The 19615-nt window shown below is 37.8% G+C and overlaps 1 long non-coding RNA gene across 1 annotated transcript; it reads right to left on the bottom strand.

The window, feature by feature from the left end:
- Positions 1–9157: 9157 nt before the first annotated feature.
- Positions 9158–14790, bottom strand: LOC144058146 (uncharacterized). Its single transcript, XR_013295392.1, has 2 exons — positions 13657–14790; positions 9158–12457 (listed from the first exon to the last, which is right to left on the bottom strand). It is a non-coding gene; the product is annotated as an uncharacterized LOC144058146 (long non-coding RNA).
- Between the last annotated feature and the right edge of the window lie 4825 nt (positions 14791–19615).

Genomic DNA, 19615 nt, shown 5'->3' with positions numbered 1-19615 from the left:
ACTCAATTTGCATATTCATGACATTACATCATCGCTGGGAGGGGAGCTCTCATTGGTGGACTGTAACGGTACAGGAAACATGCCGTGCACTATTTAACAAACTAACCAAACAATTTCAGTTAAATGGGGGGTTGACCTCGTTGAGCATTCTATGCTCATTCTGTGCACTTGCAGTCAACTTTAAAGGATGGTCACTCCTTGACAAATAAGCAATAGTGTTATATTTTCTTCATCTATGGACATTGCCAAGCTTACATCACAAAGTCAAAATGGCGGTTTTACTGAAAGGATTCTCCGCTCATTGAAAAGTATTGGACTTTGAAATATTGTAATTTCATTTGCGAGGATTATTTTGATTTCAAAATGTGATAAAATGTCGTTTGACCTCTATAGCAATCTGCCTGACTTGTACACAGTAAATTTTGTAGAATAAATTTCACTCAAAAAAAAAAGATTATACTAGACCCAGTATAAAGAGAGTAAACTTCAGAGTAAAATAAAATAGAATAAAGAATAAGAGGAATGATCACAAATATATATATTACCAAAATCCTTCAAGGTTTCAGGAACGATCACAGAACCTTCAGGTTGGGAGACAGCCAATCTACCCAATGATTCATTACCCTCCTACTGTGTGTCAGTGTATCACTGGTGTCTGGTGGAACCCTTGTACATCATTTTTGGTCTCTTTTTAGACATACAGTAGGTGTGGCATAGCTCAAGTGGTAGAGTGACTGTCTCCCATGCTGAAGGTTGTGGGATCCTTCCTCAATGCTTGAGTGATTTTTATTTATTTGCTTATTTATGTTAGATTTTACTCTCTTCCAAGTGTAAAGGTTTACTGTGTTCAGACTGGGACCGAATATAGTCTTTTTTAGAGTAAAATTTACTCTACGAAATTTACTGTATATGCCAGTCACAGGCAAAAGAAATACAATTTGCCGTTTGTTTTCACCATGTAAAGCAGGCTTCCACAATCCTGGTCCTCGAAGGTCAGAGTCCTGCAGGTTTTAGATGTTTCCGTCTACCAACACACCTGATTCACATAATCAGCTCATCAGCAAGCGCTACAGAAACCAGATAACAATCTTGATCTTTAGAATCAGGTGTGTTGGATTACGGAAACATCTAAAACCTGCAGGACTACAGCCCTCGAGGGCCAGGATTAGGGAATCCTGTGTAAAGGAAGTGTTGCATTGCGGAAATGTCAAAAATGCCCAGATGTTCAGAATTCTCCATAGACAGTTTGTCTCCACATGGGCTGATGAACATGGAGATACTTTTGCAACATTTTCCAGCTTTATACAAACCAATAGTTCTTAATCATAAGTCTTGTGAGAGCTCTTTCGAGAAAGGCGTGATACACATCACGCAATGCTGCTTGACAAGAGGCAATTCTTAACTGTTGTGTCTTTCCTAATGTCCAGAACAGTTGTAGGAAACATCTGTCTCTTTGATTAAACTCCTAGTTGTCTCACACTTGATTCTGAATAAGTCTTGGAGAATCCTTGAGGTTATCTTACCATTTCCACCCTGTCCTGTGAATGTGTTATTTTTAATAAAAATACGAAAACATAATGTTTGTTTATTCTCGTGATAGAGATGAAGATCAGACCGCATTTTTTGACCTATTTATGCAGAATTTTAAGTCATTCCACAAGGTTTACTGTGCATACTTTTTCCTCCAACTGCACAGACGTCAGAGTGGTGGAACCACACAGTTAGTGCTGAACCTGTTGAGCTATAACCTTGCTCTGCAAGATGAATTCTCGTGGTATTTGTGAGTTCACAAACTCAGGAGAATACATCTTATACAGAGCCCGTTGATTTCCACCAGTGTTTCGAACCAATCACAGAGCAACATTGTGTTTGGGGCGTGATATGCAGCTGTAATGAAACTAGGAAGCCAGTGCCAACGCCGGGGCAAACAAACAAACCTAACATGGACGAATGGACGCTGCAATAAATTCTGTTCTTGCAGAATTACTCACTGTTAATAATAATATTAATCCATCAGATTTATATAGCGCTTTTGTAGACACTCTTTTTTTTTTTTTTTTTTCAGGAGAGCTCAGTATTGTTCATTCGATTTGACATCATCATTGCTCTCCTTTTTTTAAAAAAAAAAACAAATAAATTAAAAAAAATTAATAAATGTTTTTCTTTCTTTTTTTTTTTAAATATATATACATATATATACATACATATACACACATATATATATATATATATATATATATATATATATATTTTTTTGTATGTGGGTGAGTATGTGTATGTGCGTGTGTGTGTGTGTGTGTGCGTGCGTGCGTGCGTGCGTGCGAGCGTGTGTGTATTCATCAGTTCACCTAAAGCCCATTAAAAAAAAATCCCATACTAATAATAAATATAATAATAAATTGCCAAATGCAGAAACATCAATGTAAGTTATCACGATGTAGTGGCTCTCGCTAACAGACAGAATTAAATAACCAGAATTAGGTTAAAAAATTCTATATACGTAGACCATGTTTCTATAAATATTGATATTTGTTTTTTATTTGAGGCAGATATTTTTTCCATTAAAATGTGATTTATGAGGAGGTTAGACCATTGGTCGATATTCAGAGTTTGTTTATTTTTCCAGTTAACAAGAATTGTTTTTTTAGCGATAGTAAGGGCTACAAGTGTAGATTGAAATTGTTTATGTGGTAAGTCAGTTGTTGTTAGGTCACCTAGCAAACACAAGTTTGGAGATAAAGGTATCCTACAGTCCAAAATAGCGGAAAGTTTTTCTAAGACTTTAGTCCAGAAATACATAACCGGAGTACATAACCATAAAGCATGAACATAAGTGTCTGTAGTGTTTTGTAAGCATTGGAGACAAATGTCGGAGTCTGAGGGTCCCATTTTCTTCATCATATATTGATTAATGTATGTTCTGTGAATAATTTTATATTGGATAAGTTGTAAATTTGTGTGTTTTGTCATTTTAAATGCGTTTTCACAAACTTGAATCCAAAAGTCAGGTTCCGGTGCTATAGACAAGTCTGTCTCCCATTTCGAGATGGGTAAAGACATTTTATCAGTATATGAAAGTAACTTATATATTTTTGAAAGTTTTTTTGTTGTTGTCGGAGAAAGCTTGGTAATATCTTTAGCTAAAACAGGCAAATGGAGCGTACCCCGAAGTGTTGGAATTTTTTTCTTTATCATATTTTTAACTTGTAGATAATGTAAAAAATTCCCGTTTTTTATATTGTATTTTTGGAGCAAGGATGTATATGATATAAACATATTATCTGAGAAGAGATGGTGGAGATGTGTAATTCCTTTCTGCTCCCACACAGCTAAATGAAACGTTGGTTGTTAAGTTGAAAGTCGGGGTTATGCCATAGGGGAGAAAGTCCACAGGGCTCCACTTGGGCTTTTGTCAATTCTAGTGCCTTCCACCAGGCAGTCACGGTGGCGGAAATCATTGGGTTTTTAAAACAATTATGACGCTTAATCGATGTTGTAATAAAGAGTAAATCTCGAAGTCTGAGGTTATTACAATCCTTCTGTTCTAGTTCCAACCAACAGTTAGTGTCTCTGTTGGGTTGTGCCCATAGAACGATATATTGTAGCTGGTTAGCTATATAGTAGTACATAAAATTTGGTGCCTCTAGACCACCTTTGGATTTACTTTTCTGAAGAGTAGATAGACTAATCTTTGCTTTTTTTTTATTCCAGTAAAATTTTGTTACGGCTGAGTCCAACAACTGGAACCATTTAGCCGTAGGTTTAAATGGAATCATTGAGAAAAAATAGTTTATTTTGGGTAAAACTTTCATTTTTAATGGTGGCTATTCGTCCTATTAGAGAAATAGGAAGATTATTCCAGCACTCCAAGTCACTATAAATGTTATCCAGAAGTGGAGAAAAGTTTAAATGAATTAAATCAGTTAATTTAGGTGAGATTTTTATGCCTAAGTATTTTAAATTACCTATAGGAAATGAGTAGTGTGGGTCCTGGCTTGCAGGGTTCCATGAATTTTCTGTAATAGGTAGAAGTGTTGATTTTGTCCAGTTAATAGAATAATCTGATAACTGTGAGAATTTAGTTATTAAATTAAATACTTCCCCTAGCGAAGTAGCCGGCTTTTCTAAATAAAGTAAGATGTCATCGGCATATAGATTAATTTTATGTTCTGTTACCCCAGAGTGAATTCCTTGAATCCTTCTTTCCTGGCGTATGGCTAATGCAAGTGGCTCAATAAATATTGCAAATAATAAAGGGGATAGTGGTCATCCCTGTCTTGTGCCTCTCTGTAAAGTAAAGCTCTGAGATATAATCCCATTAGTAGTAACTGTAGCTTTTGGAGAATCATATAATACTGATACCCAGTGGATAAATGATTTCCCAAAGCCAAATTTATTTAAAACAGCAAAGAGGAAGGACCAGTTAACTTTGTCGAAAGCTTTTTCTGCATCCAATGATATAATAACTGCCTTTTTATCATGCCGCTGTGACATGCTAATAAGGTTAAAGAGTCTCCTAATATTATTAGTAGAGTGCCGATCTTTAATAAAGCCTGTTTAGTCGCTATGAATAATTGTCGATATTACTGTTTCTAGTCTAGATGTGAAAGCCTTAGTGATAATTTTAATATCAGTGTTAATTAGTGAAATCGGACGGTAACTTGATGGAAGGGTGGGGTCTTTTTCTGGCTTTAATAAAAGTTTAATTGCTGCTGTATTCATGTGTGGGCGTATGTAACCCTTAGTTTTAATTTCTGTTACTACTCTTAAGAATAGTGGAGCAAGCATTAACCAGAAGTGCTTAAAAAATATAGCCGGATAACCATCCGGGCCAGGTGCTTTGCCATTAGGCATACTATCTAGAGCACTGTACAACTCGTTTATAGTAAGTGGCGCATCTAACATGTCTTTATATTCAGTAGTTAACTGAGGTATATTTAAGCTACTGAGGAATGCCTCAATATGCTCAGGGTTAGGCTTGTTAGTTTCTAAGTATAGGTTACGATAATAGTTATAAAAAATGTGATTAATTTCTTCTGGTGATTGTGTGCATTCACCAGTTGTCCCTTTAATAGCCGTTATAAGAGACTTTTCCCGATTGCGTTGAAGTTGGTTTGCATGAAATTTACCTGATTTGTTATTATATTCAAAGTTGTTATATCTCAATTGTTGTATTATAAATTCTGTCTTTTTAGTTAGCATATCGTCTAACTGTATTTTTGTATTTTGTAAGTCAGTCCATATTTGGTTATTTGGGTTTATTGCGTACTCATCCGTCAGTTGTTTAATTTTATCTTCCAAGTCTTTTTCTGATTTTTGATCCTGTTTCTTTTTATAAGATGAATATGATATAATTTTACCTCTAATTACTGCTTTCCCAGTTTCCCAGAGAAGAGATGGCGATAGGTCTGGAGAGTCATTTATTTCCAAAAAGTCTGCCCATTCTTTTCTTATAATTTTGTCAAACTCTGCGTCGTTTAGCAGTGAGATGTTAAACCGCCATGTCGGTGGTGGTTTAAAGGTATAATCAACTTGTAGGGAAAGGGAGACTGTTGCATGGTCGCTAATAATAATAGGATGTATTTTTGTAACAGTTTTATCAGCAATAGAGTTATTTGTAAGAAAATAATCAATTCTTGAAAAAGACCGGTGCACAGCGGAAAAGAAGGTAAATTCCTTCTTATTTGGGTTTTTAAGTCTCCAGCTGTCGACGAGGCCAAAGTCATCCATATATTCCCCTATTACTTTAGTAGATTGTAATCGTCTACATGTTGTATTATTAGAACGGTCAATTAATGGATTTAAGACTGTGTTAAAGTCTCCTCCAATAATAATAGTAGAGTTCGCTGCTAAATCAAACAGCTGAGAGAAAAATTCATGGAAAAAGGCCGGATCATCATTATTAGGGGCATATAAATTACCAAGTGTATATATTTTATTAAATATAGTCACCTGAATAATAATGTATCGGCCCTCTGGGTCTGTTATTGTATTATTTAAAGTAAAGAGTAAATTCTTATGTATGAGTATACAGACTCCTCTTTGTCTACTGTTATAAGGGGCAGAGTACGCTTGGCTAAAATTCTTATCAATAAGTAATTTTTCTTCAGATTTTTGTAGGTGGGTTTCTTGTAGGAGGCAAATATCTGCTTTTAATTTTAAGAGATGGTCTAAAGTTTTTATTCTTTTTGCTTCTGAGCGAGCGCCACAAACATTCCAGGAAACCAGAACTAATTTATGCATACAAACAATATAGACTCAGTCCTGTGTATATATCTGCATAGGCCATTTGTCAGTATTAGTACGTTATAGGATAGAATCAAAGTGGTTAGGTGGTTTATGTAATTTGTGTAAAATATGAGGTAACGAGTAAGTAAATATAACAGTGAAAAAACAGGTAGGGAGGTAAAAGTAAAGGAAGTTAACGGGGGATTAAACATAAAAATACACCAATAACTGGTAACCTAAGCGAGATTTTTTGTTTAAATATACTTTAGATATAGTTATGTATTTAATAATATATTTATAATATCGCCTAAACATAATGAGTATTCATATTTAAGGTTTTATAACCACATATACAGTATATGTATATATCTAATGATCAAACAAAGTTTAGTTCCACCAATGCCATTTAGAACAGCCAGGGAGTGGAGTTGGGGTTCCGGAATAGTTGGCCATCGATGTATAGTTTATCGACGACCATCGCAGTCCGTTTACCCTCCTGCCTATTTTGTTTCATTATAGGAAACAGTACCTTTCGCCGCTCATTAATCTCTCTCGGGAATTGGTCGTTCATTCCAAATGAGGTCCCTTTAAGCTCCTGTCCTTTACTTTTAACAAATTCTTTCTGTTTAAAATGCTCAAACTTGACGATAATAGGACGGGGTCTGTTGCCCCTAGGGGCTCCAAGCCGATGTACCCGGTGAAAAGAGATGTTATTTACCGACTCCTGAGGAATTTTTAACGACGTCGTCATAATTTTTTTTATCTCAACCTCTGGATTGTCAGAGGTATTCTCGGATATTCCTGAGAATATTAAATTCTCCCGCATGCTACGGGATTGAATATCCAGAACAGTTTCTTTTAGCGTTTTATTTTCCTTTTTAACGGTTTCTAACTCGGCTGAAACGGTCACGAGTGTAGAGTGTAACTCGGCATTGTCTCGTTGGAGATCACTTACTTGTTGGCTGAAGAATTCCATACTTACTTTTAATTCTTTGACGTCCTCGCTGATTAGGGAGAGGACCTCTAATTTTTTATTTATGGACTCCAGCATACTGACCGAAACCTCCGTAGTGGCTAGGTTCTCCGTGTCCGTAGCTGAATCATTTTTACTCTTTTTCGAAGGTTTTCTCGACAGTTTCTCGACGGAAGGATTCTCCATCGCGCAGCTGTAAAAATATGCGTCGATGAAGCGTTCGAGGTCCTCCACGTTGGGTGGTATTCCAAATCTGTCGGATGAAAAAGAGAGGGGAAAAAAAAAGAAAGGCAAGATATATGATGGTTAAATTTGGATTAGTTTAGTATAATAGAGCTAATTCTATTTTAGCAGCAGGGCGCCGCCATGTTGGGGTTTCCCGGTCTCGCTGTAGGTCTCGCGATAGTCACAGCATCTCGCGCATGCGTCCAAGCTTCAGAATCTCCGTCCTCCAGAATCTCCGTCTTTTTTGAGTTAAACTGCTGCGGTGCGTGCCTATGCGGTGCGTATGCGGATCAGCGGAAGGTTTCTGCAAGTGCTTTTGTAGACACTCAAAGACGCTTTACAATGGAATGGATACATTATTCATGCACTCACACATTCACACTGCGGTGGCGGTAAGCTACTTAAGTGGCCACATCTGCCTGGGGTAGGCTGACGGAAGCATGGCTGCCAGTGTGTGCCTACGGCCCCTCCGACCACCACCTAACATTCACACCTTACATACACCAGTGTGAGTAGCACTGGAGGGAATGAGTGTGAAGTGCTTTGCCCAAGGACACAACAGCACATAACTTGGGCAGAGCGGGGTTCGAACAGTCAACCTTCTGATTACTGAACGACCATCTCTACACCCTAAGCCACGGCCGCCACACCTTGTTGAATGTTGAACAGTGAGAGGCGCTTTGTGCATTTTTAGCTGGTAAATATGTTCAGGATTTCTTGTTTTTGTCCACTGTGAGACTTCAACTATGACCCTCCAGTTTCAGTGCCAAAGTCCTTGCAGATGAGATAACTGTCACCTCACATGGGAATACGGAAAATCTTCTCTCAATCAGCAATGTTTTCAACAGAAACCATGTATTTTCTTCAAACATAAACAAGATGCTTCAGAATACGAAATGGTTTAAAAAAAATGTAGACTGTAATTGTATTTTGCTTTTCACAATACCCTAATTGTGAAATAGTCAAGAGAAGCTATATTCAAAGCCCATGCAACTGAAATATTGCATTTGGAATCAAAGGTTTAGTCTTGCATAATGCTGTCAGGTGAGTAATGTGAAAGAAGTGTCGCTTGTGGTTCTGCCTGCCAATTACTTTATGCAAGAATTTGCTTGATGTTCTGGAACATAACATTTTAACATATTTGGAACTCTTACAGAAGAAAGGAAGTTGAATCTTGGATTCAGAAGGAGCAGTGTGTTTTTTGTCCCGGCCATGGAACAGTGGACCAGCTCTACACCCTCGGCAGGGTCCTCAAGAGTTCGTGGGAGTTTGCCCAACCAGTCTGCATGTGTTTTGTAGATTTGGAGAATGCGTTCGACCGTGTCCCTCAGGGAGTCCTGTGGGTGGTGAAGTAAATATTCTGTTTCAATTTAATTATAACTGTTTTGATTTAGTTATAACTATTTAGAATTGGACAATATTGCTTTGATTTACTCAGTATAGTTTTATGTGAGAATTCAAATGATGTGAGGGGGTTCATTCTCTTTGTTCTCTCCTACAGAGCATGCGATGGGGGAGAGCGAATGTGTTAATTAGATCATCATTGTGACTAGAGGGGGAAGAAAAGAAGGAGGTGTCATGTGACTAGCTGGGAGGGATATTGAAGGACAAAGAGAGATATTAGTGACGAGCAGGAGGTTGGGCTTCACAGTTGAGAAACAATATGAGTGAGTAGACTGCATATTCTCCTGTCCTCAAATTCGTGAATAAATCTACAAGAAAATGCCTGAATTCACTGATCTCATTGTATGTTTTATTAATTGACGGCATGAACACGCAAATAGTAAGAATCCTTCATCCTTCAGTGGTGCAAGGAATCAAGCCACTGCTAGAGGGACGTGTCCGTCAACTAGAACAGATTAATTTGGTAATTTAGATTGGCGGACACAACAGTTAGCGTGGGTTGTAGCAGGCCTACTTGTCCAGTTAGCATTATCCCTAAGCAGCTTGCTAATCATGGGGAGCCTGTGTCAAAACAATGTGATTCATTAAAAGATTATTTTTTCAGTAAAATAGGCATATCATATATGAAGACAATTTGTTGTGATTATGTTCAAAATTTGTGGTGGGGGATCCCAGAAATAGCAAATTGGCATGACAGTCAGTATGAGAAAGAGTGTCATTATGTACGTGCAATTGGAGACGCGATTGAAGACTTGTTGTCGTTTGGGCTAGGGAAGTTTTTGTTGACGTTTGTCAGTTCCGTTTTCGTTCTTGCGTTTGTTTTTTTAAACCGAGTCCTTCAGCTTTGCGATTGGCTGGCAACCTGTTCAGGTTGCACCCCGCCTACTGCCCGAAGCCAGTTGGGATAGGCTCCAGTACCCTCACAATCCTTGTGAGGACAAGCGGTCAAGGGAATGGATGGATGGATGCTTCAGCCCACATCAACTGCCAGTGATGCAGGGATTGATCACTGGGATTTGTTTTCCCAAGGTGTGACTCATTCTTTGTGGAATGCCCTGGAAAAAGGACACATTCCTCCTATTTCCATTTGAAGGATGTCCTCAGCGAAACGCAATCTCCATTCAGTAATCCTCAGCTCGTCAGGTGACACTGGAAGCAGTCGACTGGTTTCTGTGTTGATTCGTCAGGTCTCTGGAGTAGTTGACTGGTTTCTCTGTTGATTCATCAGGTGGCTCCTGGAAGCAGTTGACCGGTTTTTCAGTTGTCTCGTCTGGTGGCTCGCTCCTGAAGGTGGGGGTTGAGTAGAAGGCGGACCCCCCGGCCGGTCTGATAGGCAAAATGTGGAACCAGGTGCCCCGTGGACTGGACCAGATTGACCTTTCCATCACCTCATCTGGGCGCAGGACATTTTCATTAGTCACTAATAAACATTTATTCACATCCCTTCTTTTTGAAAGAGCATCTGGTAGTGTTATTAGTTTGGAGTTAGTAAATGTTAGTAAAGTTCTGTAGGCCTGTCCTGTGGGAAAAAATTCTGTTTGTTGTGACATTCAATTAGAATCCAGCCTTTGGCTGACTTTAATGACCTAAGCACATTCATTAATGTAAAAATGAAAATCTTAGCCAATTCAAATCTGACGAGGCCAATTTTGTTTACAGAGTGTAATGATTATTGGAATGTTTTATTATAATATTTACTGTTATAGATATGGCATGAATGTGCTTCCAGCCATTAAATAAATGCAACTTTCGCCAACAAATAAAATCAAAAAATAACATCTAACCCCAGGGCCCCAGGGAAAAATAGAAATGGAACATATTCACCTTATTTTCGCCGTCTCTGCCAAAACTTACTCCTTCTCCATGGTCAAGGAAATCCCCAATTGTCCTCCTGTAAAATTCATTCTCACGGACTATCTATAATTATCACATTAAGTCTAACTTTTAATTTTATCTTTATTTTAATTCAACATGGACTGTTTGTGTCCTTCGCAACGGTATACCCAGACCGACCAATAATTCCCCCATCTGAAAAAAAAATCGACTTAGAGAATTTTTCAGACTCTAATAATATACAAGTTCTGCCGTAAATAAATTTTGCTTGTTTTTTGTTTAAAAAGGGGTAAAATTTTACATTTAACCAGTAAATTCAACAATGCGTCCCAAGCAACTATTTAAATTTCAAAAGAGAATTTGGAAAATATTAAAAGACTAAATTCAATAAGCGTAAAATATAATAATTAAGATTGAAATAAATTGTATCTTATCTTTATTCACATTAGCTGTTTTCAATTTCTGAAACCACACGAAATTTACCTGTATTATCTTTTGTACTATAAAAATATTGTAGCTTTAGCCAATGAATTTTACAAAGAATCTCAGTTTTCAGCCAATCCATCAATTATTATTAATATATAAAGTTGCCCTTAATTTTAATATTTTACCATTAAGCTTGCTAGTCCCCCTTGTTGATGTTTGTCCAAAAACCTGACTGTTTTAAAATAGACAGAGATAAACAAATCAGATCAAATCAAAATAAACATCAAAAGTTTTAAAATATAATAAATCTGTGTGTATAGAGTGTTGTCAATCAGTTTGTTATATTTACGAAATGTTTTACTGTACCTTATATCTAAGACCTTATATCTGTCAAAAATATAGAGTGCAGTGTAAACAGTCAGTATCACATCATATGGTCTGGTATCACTAACTCAAGGAAACATTGTTGGTGGGGACTGAGTCACCAGCGTAGTGGAACAGTTTTTTCACAGGACAGTTCGGGATGCAGGAATGCATTAAGGAAACATTGGAGCAGTTTTTTCATTTAAGACTTTTGCATGTGAGTTCAGGGTGCAGTCATTGTGGAAACTTTCCACCAGGTGGCGCCAGGAACCTCTGCTCTCCATCAGGTGGCAGCCCGAGCAGGTGGAGTGCTGATCAGGGGATGGCCGCACCACGTCCCTCTGCTGGTGGTAGCATTTGCAGTTTCTTTGTTGTTGGGGGTTTTGTTTTGAAGAGATCTGTGTCCCGCTTGTATCGGTCCAGTTGACTTTGTTTTGAAATAATGACCCCGACCAATGACCCTCACTCGACTGAAAACATTCAAATCTGCCCCAACAGTATTTAGGTTATAACATGTCAGTAAATATTAAAAAACAAAATCTTCCTTTATTTAAAAAAATATATATAATAAAATAAAATAAAATAAAATAAATAATAATAATAATAATAATAATAATAAAATAAAAAATAAAAATAATTAAAACAATGAAAGTTTACAATTTTAAATAATTGCTAATTATATGTCAATATTTGTTATGGTTTACAATATTTAATTTAATATGTTTTGCATATCTTCATAAATAATATTTAGGATGAGATTGGGACAGATATACTCTAACAATTTACAAATACAATACCGAACCAATTAATAAGTGTGTAGTTTTCAATTAATATCTCTCAATGGAGGCCGCAGCCCGTAAAGTCAGCCTTTGGTTGAACATCAAGGTAGAAATTATTTTTAATTACATAGCACCTCAAATTATGTCAAAAATGTTATCCTCCCAGATGGCTCCTCATGGAACGGACCAATCTTCCAGGGTATCCTACTCCAATTCTGAAATGGGACTTCAAATGTCGAATTCAAAGGTTAAATATATTCAGGAGAGATTACAAAAAAATAAATATATAGTTTCTCATTAAACTTCAAAAGCAGATTTAATTAACGCACATACCAACGCAACAATGACACATTTAACAACGTGTCTTTTATTGAAAAAATTGTAATTGCCTATTTGTAAAGGTTCCAAGGCTGTTACTATTTTTAATTTTGGAAAAAGGGTGACATCTGGCGGTCAGCCAGAGTCATAGCAACTATAATCAGTCTTAAAGTTTTTTGTTCAATAAGCGTATGAAATGCATCGAAATTTTACAATATCTTAAAACTATACCTCTCTATGTTATTTGTGTATTAATATTCGTTCATTTTATATCAAACCTAATTTTAAATATGACGTATTTGCACTCGTGAAGCCAGATTAAGTATTCAACATTAGTGCTTAAGAAATTTATATAAGGGGCTTATAAAATCAGTTACGGCAACAATTTATGTAATGTCGTTCAATTATTTAACGCAGACGCTTGCGGTTTTAGCGTTAGAAATTTTATTAGTAATTTTACCGTCTAATTAATTTATCCCGTTTAGCGTTTATTAACCATTTTCACTTATTTTATTACGTAAATTTGTATTATACAGCTGTTTTATTTGCAAAGCAACATTTCAGCATTAATCATTATTTAATACACTTTTCTTAAAGCTACGTCCGGGAATTTCCTCTATATAAAATACATATAGCTCCAACACTCTTTCAATCAGTGGTCGGCGTTCACACACATCCACAGCCAAACTGCCGCCCCCAAAACCACCGAACAAATGACACATCTCATTCGAATAAACTAACCTTTTCCACAATAAATTCAAGTCCCGTCTGTAGCCCACTGTATTAAATACATTTTATAACATTATTCGACGGTCGATTATATAACCTAGAAGCTTTAGTTACGTCTAGCGGAAAATCATTTAGTCCTTCAGAATAAAAGCGCACCGTAGCCCCAACATTATTACTTTATTAAAGTTATATAAATGGTTATAACTTCACAAAAATACCTAAAGCTAGTATTCTAGCATTATTCATCATCTTATCCAAAAATACACGATTATGTCTCGCTTTTGTTCCACTCGAAGAAACCACAAATACAACCCGTACTTTACGTCGAACGCCCGGCGGCGCAAGCCTCAACGTCCCCCATCAATCAAATTAATTTACCGTAGATTATAACGGCTCCTGGCTAGCTCGCCACAAAAGATTTATTCCACTGGCCGCATCCATCTTTATTAGTTCTTCCTTTCACGGGTGTTTACTGAGCAAAACTACAATAGCAACTGCGCATGCGCTCTCAACTTTTTCATAGCGTCATCATATTCTCGCTTAACGGAAACTCATTTGGGTCAAACAATTTTGTTTCGCCTCAAAAAGAGCGTCCTTAATTTCTATTAATTATTGACTCTCGTATTTTATAACTTATTATATTATATTATATTATATTATATTGTAGTTAAGTCGTATTAACATTTATAAATCAAGTGACGTCTCACTTATTACAGAATTAGTCAACAACGTATCTCATCGCGGTCCCTTTAACGTCTGACTATTCTACCAAATACCAAACATACAAATAACACACAACAAATATCATGATCTCCCCTCAAAATAATAAATACTGCTTTTAATCAATCACGAAGCAGTCTCTCGACTAATATAGCCTGTCTGTTCACAATTATTTGATTCAATTGTGCAGAAACCCCTCGTAACGTTACGTACCAATCTCTGGTAATATATTCTCATCTGCGCATTCATATTTCTGTTATCTTTCAGCTGAACAGATCTCCATGAATATCCATATTCAATCATCCAAGGACCTCGCGATTGATCACAAAACGGCGTATCAACTCCGCTTATTGCCAACCTGACTACCAAAGCTGAATAAATGTTCAAGGATCTTAACGACGTCAATCAGGGCAGTACTATTCCGCTGTATCTTTCGTAGTTCCTCCGCAATTTCATCCAAGAACCTCTCGTTTGCGTCTAACAAACTGCGTTCCTTGCACAAGGACCTTTAAAAACAAATTATCCAAAAGGGCCTCTCGCCTGCGTGAACAAGGCTGTTTTCCTTTTCAGCTTATATTATACAAGGAATATGTCAATCTTCCAAGCATCTCTCGTCTTGTAAAAACACAAAATGTCCCTCAAGACTGACTACAAAACAAAGCAATTGCGTACAACTCAACGTGCAGCTTTTATTATACAAGGAATTTATGTCAATCTTCCATGTATCTCCCGTTTTGTAAAAACATAGAAATGTTTCTCAAAACTGACTACAAAACGATCGCGTACAACATGACAGCATTTCCGCAAATAGCGCTACGTCACCACTAGTGTATACTTCAAATACCGTGGTAAAATCCGAAATCTGGGACCTCGTGTCCAACCAAACGACTTCGAAATTTATCACTATTTTTCTTACATAAATTCCATCTACAATATAATTTTGCAAGACGAATTTACTAGCCGCAGCGTTCTCAAACAGACAGAACTCCTAAAACGTGGATAAAGTGTCCACTTACCGTGATTAATGTAGCCGGGAGCTCTATTCGTCTGTGAACGCCCCGCTGCAAAACGTTGTTCTACGTCGGGGTTCACCATTTTGAAGAGGAATAAATGTAATTTATTCCTCTTTGCGTGTTCGAAAACTTGAAGACAGATTTAATGTAAGAAAAAACACCTTTGCAAAAATGATTTAATAAAAAAAAAGGTCAGAGATCTCTGGACATTCATTACAGACTCCAATTGCTTCACTTAAACAGGTGGAATTTCAGAGCGTCGAATGTAGCTCTTCCGCGTGTACAATGGCTTCTTATAGTTAAAAGACCTCCTCTCTTTCATTTGTAGACAAAACATACTCTCTGGTTACTTTTCCATGAGCGATGGCGAAAACAGAGTCAGGAGTGCGTGTTCGAAAACAGATTCTGTTCTCAAGGACTAAATGTGTTTTCGCACAAAACGCTGAGAAGGAACTTTTTTAGACTAAATAGTATGTCCCAGCTTAAGGTCAAATTATACCGAAATCAACACCACCTGCTCTGCACAGGACACAAAACATTTCGACAAGGTTAATACTGAAGAATTAAAATGTTAATAATGTGTAACAATGGTTAATATATGAAATGAAGTATTAAAAATGTTACAATATCTATCAAGTTTAAGAATTCAGCCACAGTAAGATGTATTCCTGGGGCCAGAACACCCAACATTGAAGCTAACCTGAAGGAGCTGGCACACACCATGTCTAAAAAACACCAGGGACTTGCACACAACACTAGCTACTCTGACATATTCATACATGTTGGCTCCAATGATACTAGGATTAGGCAATGAGAGATTACAAAGAAGAACATAGCTAAGGCTTGTAATCTTGCCAGGAAGATGAGTCGGCATTGAGTAATTGTCTCTGGTCCCTTGCCAGCAAGAGGAAATGAGAGGTTTAGCAGATTATTCTTGCTTTATCGGTGGCTGGCTAGTTTTTGTAGCAAGCAGGGATTTCAGTTTGTAGATAATTGGCCCTCCTTCTGGGGGTGACCCGACCTGCTGAGGTTGGACGGCCTTCACCCTAACTGGGAAGGCGCCATCACTCTTTCTAGAAATATAGATTACTGTTTGAGCCTTCCATGACAGTGCACATTAGAGCAGGCCGGGCTACAGGTGATCAGAGAGCCCGTTAGAACAGGTGTGGAGTCTGTAAGGCTAGAGCTAACTAGCGCTATGCTAGACTCATGCAACACACATAGTGCTTTATGTAGATTAGAGCGTTGGACTTTACATACAGATTCACTAGTACTGCTGTACCACATACTTACTTGTTTTCTATCTAGGTGGCGGGTCACAACTCTGCCGTGGTTGGTTACATCGATAATAAAATGCTTACTTCTGATTAAAAAAAATACTACCTATCAGATTCCTAAGCTACAGTAATAAACTCATGTCAAAATTTTTGTCGAAGGACAAAATGATACACAGGCAACACAATGTTTTTAATATTATGATTAGCAGCTCCGTAATGTTAAATAGCTCGGATTAAACTACTCTATTAAAACTTGGTTATATAAATAGTAGAACGCTTTCTTCCAAAGCTTTGCTAGTTAATGACTTATTTAGGGACTATACCCTTAACCTGATTGGTCTTTGTGAGACCTGGTTAAAACCAAATGAGTTTGTATCGCTAAATGAGGCCTGTCCCCCAAACTTTGTGGGATCTCATGTTGCGCGTCCTTGTAAGAAGGGCGACGGTCTCACCCTTAGTTCTGAATCTGTACTCAATCTTAGTTCTGTTAGACATTATTAACATTTTAATTCTTTATTTCATATATCAACCATGTTGAAATGTTTTATAGATGTGTAAAGTAAGTGAAATAGTGTTGAACTATTCAAACTATTCAAACTAATTTGACTTTAACCTAAGCTGGTACACCTTATTTGGTCTAAAATTCCTTCTCAGTGTGCGAAAACACATTCTGTTCGTGAGAACAGAATCTGCCTCGAACACACACACACACACACACACACACTCTGTTTGCGCCATCGCTCACGGCCACTCTAAATCTGATTCAACTTGTTTGTGAGATATTGTTTTGAGAAAAAGTACTCGGAGAGTATATTTTGTCTGGAGATCGGCACAGCTGCAAATCTGTTGTATAACGTGTTTTAAAAGGCGTTTCACTTTCCAAGCTCGATACTATAAGAAGCCCTCTCTCCCAAGGGAGGGGGCACACGGACACTCTGAAATTCCACCTCATACGTGATGTTCAGTATTCCTGTGACGGGAGAATTCTCTGTTTAATAAATCATCCTTGCAAGGTGTTTTTTCTTACAAGAAGTCTGTCTTCAAATTTTTGGAACACGCAGAAGAGGACAAATTATTAGCCTCTTTCAGTTCCCGCTCTGGTAACGCCTTTAATATGAGAAATTGAAGTTCTTGTTATGTAATCTACAAATTTACTACCGCTTTATCTCGTGGTTTTTTATCATCCCCCTGGACCTTACTCTAGCTTCCCCGATGAATTTTCTGAACATGTGGCTGACTTGGTAATGAAGGAAATATTCTGTTTCAATGTAATTATAACTGTTTTGATTTAGTTATAACTATTTAGAATTGGACAAAATTGCTTTGATGTACTTAGTATAGTTTTGTGTGACAATTCAGGGGGTTGATTCTCCTACAGGACAGATGGGATGGGGGAGGCGAATGTGTTAATTAGTCCCTTTGTGCTTTACAACTCGCCAGGAAGTCTCCTCTGAAAACGACTCAACTCTTATCTGAGTATCTGTGTTTCCCATTCTTGGGACAAAGAGAAGGGGAGCATTTGGTGAACTGTAAGGAGATATCATGTGACTCTGGGAGGGACTTTGGTAGGACAAAGAGAGATATGAGTGACGAGATGGGGGTGGGGGCTTCACAGTTGAGAGAGACAATATGGAGCGAGTAGGCTCATATTCTCCTGTCCACGAATTTGTGAATAAATCTACGAGAAAATGCCTGAATTCACTGATCTCATTGTATGTTTTATTAATCAACGGCATGAACACGCAAATGGTAAGAATTTCTCATCCTTCAGTAACTTACGCAGATATGAATGACTTTAATATCCATATGAATTCCCCATCAGAACCGTTTACTGTAGCATTTCAGATGATAATTGATACTTTTGGTTTCACGCAGATAATACATGTAGCGATCCATAGACATGGTAATACTTTAAATCTAGTACTAACTCAGGGTTTAGTAACTTCAAATGTAATGATGTCGTCGTATACTACGGCTATGTCTGACCATTACTTTATTAAATTTGACGTTTTGGCCAACGTCGCAACCATTACTAAAGATGCATCAGCCATAATATTAGTTCTTCAACTACTGCGCTCTCTGAGTTGCTACCTCTGGCAACTGCGACCTTTCCTTCTTATACGGGTTCAATAGATAATCTCACAAATAAATTTAATGCTGTTTTGTTAACTACCTTTGATACTGGAGCGCCATTAAGAATTAAAACCTGTCCGAAAAGGCTTACTTACAAAGTTACACCGTGGGTTACAGATGTAACCAAAACACTTAAAACAATCCTGTAGACAGCTTGACTTAAAACAATCATGTAGACAGCTTGCACGAAAGGCGCGCAACGAAACTTGAGGTCTTCCATCAAGCGTGGTGTGATAGCTTGCAGAAAGAAATAAAAGCTCTCATTTTAGCAAAAACTAATTATCGCTCTAGAATTATCGGTCTTAATAAAAATAATCCTAAATACATAGATAGATACAGTAGCATTGTTAACGCAACAGCAGCCGACATCACAGAGCTCTTCGCCCATTCAGGTCACGGTTTTCTGCAATTTTTTACTCAAATGATCCAGTTTATTAGAGATGTGAATAGTGACAGTCAGGCTAATAATTGTATGACGACTCTCTCTTAGTTAACTCTTTGACTGCCAAAAACGTTAAATAACGTTTAGTAAAATCCTACGGAGGAGCGCCAAAGACGTTAAAAGACGTTCACCAAGTTGTTTTGGGTTTTTTTTTGGAAACGGGTGGAGGAAAGCCTTGGCCAGCTGTGCTGAAAGTATCAAGCAGATCTAGTTAGTATAATGCCTATTTTTAGCCCCTAGATGGCAGCGATGACTCTCTTTGGACAAGATCAGGTTGGCGTCAGTAGTAGAAGACGTGAGGCGGAGCTAGAGTGTTGAGGGGACAATGGCTGAGAAAATGGTGACCTGTTGCAAGCAGCTCACGCTTGATCGTTTTTTTCAAAGAAGAGAAGCATCAACCAGTGCTAAAGAACACATTGATGACGACCATGATGATGATGGTGACTCCGAGGTTGACGCCGAAGTTGTAAGCGTTGACGTGGCGGCTATGATCACGTACGTCATAAAGCCTCACCGGCTAGCGATGCTAACGCTGGAAAACACGGAGCACAACCGAGCACTTCTGCTCAGGCGGACGTTCAATCGGACGATGAAGAGTGCCCCGAGTCCAATGCATATTCATCGGAGGAGTGGGTACAGTCTGATCACGGAGAAGACACTGGTTATGGACTACGATGCCACCATGAATGGAGCGGATAAGATGGATCAGAACATCTCTTACCACCCGGTATAGGAACTGAAGGACAATGAGG

Source organism: Vanacampus margaritifer, chromosome 9 (assembly GCF_051991255.1).
Source record: "Vanacampus margaritifer isolate UIUO_Vmar chromosome 9, RoL_Vmar_1.0, whole genome shotgun sequence".
Taxonomy (NCBI): domain Eukaryota; kingdom Metazoa; phylum Chordata; class Actinopteri; order Syngnathiformes; family Syngnathidae; genus Vanacampus; species Vanacampus margaritifer.
The sequence above is the reverse complement of the archived record's forward strand: the minus strand, read 5'-3'. Positions and strand labels throughout refer to the sequence as shown.